The following is a 7,339-nucleotide window of genomic DNA, read 5'->3' on the forward strand; positions in this document are numbered from 1 at the left end:
GAGATCTGGGGATCCACATATCCCAGCCCTCTATGCTTAGAGCTTCGTTCGTTAGATACTTTTTGATTTTTGTCAAAGCTGCACTCATCATGTTCATATATCGTGCTGGACCTGACAAATCTTATTTTGTTAAGATTGCCTTTGTCCAGGCTTGACTGAATACAAGATTCCATAGACTGTTCATTTGTTCCAAACCCTAGACCGGTTTTGTCATGTGCCGGTCTTTGGATTTCTTGAATCTTGTCAATGGTTACAGAAGATTTATTCCAAGCCTTAATTGTTTCAAGTAGTTTTTTGTTCTTAGTCAAGGTTGCTTGGAACACTCTTTTCAAGGTGTCATTCTCAGTAGCCAGCAGACTTAGCTTGACCTTAAGACCATCAAGCTATTTTCGCTGCATGCAGCTTGATTCGCTTGACTTATCTTTTAGGTCAGCTCTTTCTGCCTTTACCTCCTCGAATTCCTTGGATAATGCTTTGTATTCATTAGCCATTTCGTGTAAAGCAGTAACTAGATCACTGTGAGTAAATTCAGGTGAACCAAAGTCAAATACCTCCTCAGCTTCTTCTTCGATGTCAGCCATAAGGCATTCCACCTTTTCATCATCGCTGTCATCTGAAGAGCTTCCGGTATTGGGGTTGTCAGAGTCAGACTCAGCCCACTTGCTTTTGCTTTTGTCTGCTACTAGAACCCTTTGGTCTCTTCCTTTTCTAAACGTCCTCTTGTCCTCCTTGCCCCTTCTTCTTTCGAAGAATTGCTTCTGATCATTGCTCTTAGGCTTGGTGCAATCTGCAATGAAGTGGCCTGGCTTGCCACAGTTAAAACAAGTAGTACCATCGTCTGTATGGTCCGATTTATGATAATTTTTAAATTTAGAATTGTTTTTACGCATAAATCTACCAAATTTCTTGACAAAGAGTGTCATGGCTTCGTTGCTGATTTGCTCAGCTGATCTCTTTGGAGCTTCCTCGACCGGTGGACGCATCACCGTTGAGGTTAAGGCCTTGGTTGGTTGAGAGGTAGATGGTTCATCTTCTGTCCTCATGTTGAGCTCGAACTCGTAGGCTTTGAGATCTGCAAAGAGATCATGCAGTTCAACCTTGCTTAAGTCTTTTGACTCCCTCATGGCCACTGTCTTGATCTCCCATTCTTTGGGCAAAGCTCTCATAACCTTCACAGCAATTTCACGGTTAGTATAAGTTTTTCCTAAAGCAATAAGATCACAAATGATACTACTGAACCGTTCATCAAATTCAGCCATGGTTTCCCCTGGCTTCATTTTGGCATTGTCATATTTTTGAATGGCCATGGTGAGCTTGTTTTCCTTGGTCTGGTCATTTCCTTCACACAGCTGAGTGAGCTTCTCCCAAATCTCCTTTGCTGTGGAGCATGACTTGATTTTGCTGAACATGTTCTTGTCCAGTGTTTTGTATAGGATGTCCCGGGCCACATTGTCAAGATTGGCCTTCTTTTTGTCCTCAGTAGTCCACTCAGCTCTTGGTTTCTCAATCATTTGTCCTGCACCATCGGTTAGAGCTGGGTTGACCTTCATGATTTTGATAGGACCGTCTGTTATGACATATAGCATGTCATCGTCCTGTGCTGCAAGATGTGCCTGCATGCGAATTTTCCAGTCATCATAATCTTCTTTAGAAAACATAGGAATTTTGTTGAAAGAAGTCATGATTTTAAAACTTTAGATCAGCAGTTGAGAAAGGAACCCGCTCTGATACCACTTGTTGGGATCGGTTCAGAGGGTAGAGGGGGGGTGAATACACTCTGAAACTTATTTTCTTTCTTTTCAAAATGATCAAGTGAAGTTTATTTCACTTAATCTGTTTTCTCAACTTCTAAAACGGTTTGAACAACTTAAATAGTGCGGAAATAGTTCAGAGGTTTTAGTGATGCAAAGGCAAGTTATAACACGATGTATGAGCAATATATAAGATAAATATGCAGTAAAGACTAAGGCACGATTTATGGAAGTTCGAAGGCTTAATCCTTCTACGTCTCCCCTTCTTCCACTTAGGAAGAAATTCACTAGAAGACTTTGGTTATTACAACGTCTTGCAATACACCCACTTCAGACTTAGGACTTATCCAATGCCTAATCCAAAACTCCTAGATTTACACAGATAAGATTCTCAGTTCTTATCAGACTGGTGGAAGCTTTCAGAGTAGCTTCAAGTCTCTTCAATAATGAATACAGTCCGGTTGAGCTTCTCAAACTGCAGAGCGGTCGAGAGGCTTGGAAACCCTAGGATGATCCTTGAAGATCAGATATGTAAACTGTAGGTGAGGGTTTATTTGAGCAGCAAGTGAATGATCTTGTAAGTGTGCTCAAGTATTGCTTTAATATATCAGATGAGGACTTCTAATAGTATTCAAGTGATTGAGTTGATTGAGATTTTTCGTGTTGCTTGTCTTCTTGTCACTTCTTGAGCAATCTTCCCTTTATATAGGTCAATCATCAACGTCTTTATTTTTGAACGTTCTGATGCTGCATTAAATGCACATTTAATGCTTCATAAATGCATTGATGATTCTGCATGAAGATCGTACACTTCTTTAAATGCAGACAACTTCCAGGGTCCAAAACTGGTATAAACGGTCGAATGCTTTATCTGTAGCCATTCTGCGTTTTTGCCATTTTAGTGCAACTTGTTGTCTCGATGCAAGAGTCAACAGATCTTCTGATACGCCGGTTTATCTCTCGATGCAAGAGTCAACAGATCTTCTGATACGTCGGTTCTGCTTTTGATAAAAGATCTTGCAATGAACGTCTTGTCTCAAGTATTTGTCTTGAGATATCTTGATAAGCAGTTGGCATTCTACCGGTAGATAGATTTATCCTCTGCTGGTTTGAATAACCAGTCGATAGGCTTGTGACTGCAACCGGTCGAGAGACAAAGGCGGTTGACAAGCTTCCGGTAGATAACTTGAAGGGTTTAGACGGTTGCGGTAGAAGTTGTAGTAGATTCGTGAAATATAAAAGATTGGCAGCACATTCCTATACAATGAGTTGTTGTTTGTTATCACCAAAATGTCGGATTCAACATATACATAGAATAAAATCTTGAATTTAGATTTCAAAATTTAAACTCTTAGAATTGCATATTCGAAAATTTCTGTGAATAGAGATATTCTTTATAGTCAAATTACAAGAGAAAATTCAAATTTAATATTTTGTGGTCCATAGATGTCAAGATTGGTAGTGATATATGCTATCAAAATTGTGGTCCTAAAAGAAATATTTAATAGCTAGATGTATACCTCTTATAGTGGAAATTTTGGTTTACATCTTTACCTAAAATTTCTCTCATTTTCCTCATTAATTGTAAAACTACCCATGATAAGAAATAATATCTAGTCGATCAAAGAAAATTTTATAATTAATAAGTAAACGTCGTGTAAACCAAGGTGTATGCCAAGATGTACATCTACCATTACTCAAATATTGTGAGTATCTCTACACGGGATGTTCTTGTTTTTTCGAGTAAGCGGGAAATGCATCTTATATGCAAAAAGATGTATAACTCATTCCACAACCAAAGAAATAGCTAAATTATTATTAGTACTTACAATCAAGCATGCACCTAGTGAAAAATAAAAAAATAAATAAATATTTTATTTATAATATTTAAATTTTGTGGGCGTCAATTTGTAGATATTTATTATGAACGAAAATATTTTATATTTTCAAACTCAAGCATATTTATCAACCCACAATTTTTCTCCTATATATACTTGTCCTATGTATTCAAACTATACCCAACCAACTCAAAACTACAAAGCATGGAGTTCTTTTATGTCTCTCTTCCTTGCATATTTGTCTCCTTTGTATTCCTCTCCCTTAACCTTCTCTTTTACAAGACCAAACCCGCCGGCTCCGGCACGCTACCTCTGGGCAGAACTGGTTGGCCGGTCATCGGCGAAAGCCTCGAATTCCTCTCCACTGGATGGAAGGGTCATCCAGAGAAGTTCATCTTCGACAGGATCTCCAAGTACTCATCATATGTCTTCAGGACTCACCTCTTAGGCGAACAGGCCGCAGTTTTCTGCGGCGCGAGTGGCAACAAGTTCTTGTTTTCCAATGAGAACAAGCTTGTTCAAGCATGGTGTCCTAGTTCCGTGTACAAAGTTTTCCCATCTTCTAACCAATCTTCTTCCAAAGAAGAGGCTATCAAGATGAGGAAAATGCTCCCCAATTTCTTCAAACCCGAGGCGTTGCAGCGGTACGTGGGGATAATGGATCATATAGCGAGACGACACTTTGCGGATGGATGGGAAAACAAGGAAGAAATAGTTGTGTTCCCTCTTGCCAAGAACTACACTTTCTGGCTTGCATGCAGGCTCTTTGTGAGCATCGAGGATCCACAGCACGTCGCCAAATTCGCCGATCCTTTCAATCTTTTGGCTTCTGGTTTGATCTCCATCCCAATAGACTTGCCCGGAACACCGTTTAACAAGGCCATCAAGGCGTCGAATTTCATCAGGAAAGAGCTCATCTCCATCATCAAACAGCGAAAAATCGATCTAGCCAAGGGAAAAGCCACCGCTACACAAGACATCCTGTCGCACATGCTGCTTACAAGCAATGAAAATGGGAAATTTATGAATGAATTAGATGTCGCTGATAAGATTTTGGGTCTGCTCCTTGGTGGCGAAACTGCTAGCTCTGCATGCACTTTCATCGTCAAATATCTCACCGAGTTGCCCGAAATCTACGACGGAGTTTATAAAGGTAAAATCATATATCAGTTTTCCTTCATTATGTTTGTCATTTTGCATATCAGTTTTTCTTCTTTATGTTTGCCACATTGCGATTTCGGTTCTCTATGTTTTATTATTTTATTTTTAGTCCTGCATGTTTCGATTTTTGATAATTTCAGTCTTTTTTATTGGAAAATGTTTACGTGGTACTTGACACGTCATCTTCACATCAGCATTGTATTGGTGCCACATGAGTGTCACATCAGAAAAAGGACTAAAATTGCCAAAAAAATAAAAATAGCGGACTAAAACTGAAATATGAAAATATAAATGATCAAAATCGCAAAGTGACAAATATACGGGACTATAAAAGCAACTTTCCATATATATATATATATATGCATGTTTTCTAACGTTATTTTTCGCATATTCAGAACAAATGGAGATTGCGAAATCAAAGGCCCCCGGCGAATTATTGATTTGGGATGATATTCAGAAGATGAAATATTCATGGAATGTTGCGTGTGAAGTGTTGAGGCTGTCACTACCACTCCAAGGTGCTTTTAGAGAAGCCATTTCTGATTTCGTCTTCAATGGATTCTCTATTCCAAAGGGTTGGAAGGTAAAAAATTTTAAATTTTTTTTTTTAAAATCAATTATAATTTATTAATATAAGGCTGCGTTTATTTGCCTTGATAAATGAAGGATTACATAATTAATACCGACTAATCCTATGTTTACTTGTAAAATTGAAATTGAGTATAAATCTTTCGGCCCGTTAATGATAGGATTCACAAATGATTTTTAGTCATATTCATGGGATTATAAATCTTTACAAGGTGAGAGAGTGAAAAAAAAATTGTAATCCATCCAACTAAACATATTATTATTTATTCATAACCACTCTATATCTTATCAAATTATCTTAATAATCATACTTTAATCTATTATTGCTCAATCTCATCATTTAAAGGAAACGCAGCCTAAAAATATATATAATTATTCATAATGGAATAATCGAACTGCAGCTGTATTGGAGTGCCAACTCGACACACAAAAACCCGGAATTCTTCACGGATCCCCAGAAGTTCGACCCGTCTCGATTTGAAGGATCGGGACCCACTCCGTACACGTTCGTGCCATTCGGCGGTGGCCCAAGAATGTGCCCCGTTTAGAGATACTCGTGTTCATGCATCATCTTGTGAAGAGATTCAAATGGGAGAAAGTTATTGCAGACGAGAAAATAGTTGTTGATCCCATGCCAATTCCTGCAAAGGGTCTTCCAGTTCGACTGTTCCCTCATTAAGCTTGAGGATTATTGTGTTATATATATTTTATATGTTTCTTTTTTTTTTAGTACTACTTTATATGTTTCTTAATAATGGAACTATATTGTAAAGTTTATTTGAGCTAGTATATATATATATATGTGTGTGTGTGTACATATATATGTGTGTATATAAGATATTGTGATTTTTGAAATTTTATTTTACAATACATATATAATATACTCTATTAATTGTGAAGGAAGAAAGTTTTTCCCTAATTAAAGCTTGAGCCTTTTGTATCGTCTTTTAGGTTAATTTATTTCAATCAACCTTAAGAGTATTATCTTAACAGTAGATCTAACGATTCATGATTTGTCATCTCAACACTATAATATTAATTATGCATATATGTTGAAATAATATTAATTATGCATATATGTTGAAATGTAAACAATCATATATATAATTTGGGATACTATCCTAAGGGAGTGTTTGCAATCACTAAAAAAAAGTGATTGTTAGATTTTGACTTAAAAAATCACTCTTATTTGTTTCTTAAACTCAAATTATGTGTTAGCTTATGTTTAACTTAATTGAAATCTAAAAACTAATCATATGGTGATTATGTTTCTCCAAAAGTAATTTTAGTAAAAAAAAAATCAATGCTAAAATCACTGTAATTACTTATTTATCAAACACTACCCAACTTTGATTTTTAGCTTTTCATTTTTGTTTTCAAACACTACCAACTTTTGATTTTTCTTCACTTTTTTATAATCTATAAATTTAATCACTTCTACAAAAGCATAATTTTTTGCAAAACACTACCTTAGGGTGTGTTTGCAATCACTAAAAAAAGTGATTGTTAGCTTTTGGCTTAAAAAAATCATTTTTGTGTGTTTCTTAAACCTAAATTATGTGTTAGCTTATGCTTAACTTAATTGAAATCCAAAAGCTAGTCATGTGGTGATTATGATTTTTCAAAAGTGATTTTAATATGAAGGTCATTGTTAAAATCACTATAATCACTTATTTATCAAACACTACCCAACTTTGATTTTTAAATTTTCACATTTGTTTCCAAACACTACCAACTTTTGATTTTTCTTAACTTTTTTATAATCTATAAATTAATTACTTCTACAAAAGCACAATTTATTGCAAACACTCCCTAAGTGTAGGATCTCATAATTAACTCGTGTTTCAATAGTTTTATTCCAATTAACTTATTATGTGTCTGTGTATGAGGTGTATGTTGCATAACAAATTTCAAAGAACCAACACCTTCGTTACCATCAAGAGTGATCGATTTTCATATAAAAGTCATTAGAGCCTCTCTAGTTGTGAACTCTGAAAATGA

General features: G+C 36.1%; 1 pseudogene; it reads left to right on the forward strand.

Annotated features, from left to right (window-relative positions):
• The first annotated feature begins 3,793 nt into the window (after positions 1-3,793).
• On the forward strand, positions 3,794-6,157 carry LOC140892353 (beta-amyrin 28-monooxygenase-like; annotated as a pseudogene).
• The last annotated feature ends 1,182 nt before the right edge of the window (positions 6,158-7,339 follow it).

The sequence above is a fragment of the Henckelia pumila genome, chromosome 3 (genome assembly GCF_033568475.1).
Source record: "Henckelia pumila isolate YLH828 chromosome 3, ASM3356847v2, whole genome shotgun sequence".
Taxonomy (NCBI): domain Eukaryota; kingdom Viridiplantae; phylum Streptophyta; class Magnoliopsida; order Lamiales; family Gesneriaceae; genus Henckelia; species Henckelia pumila.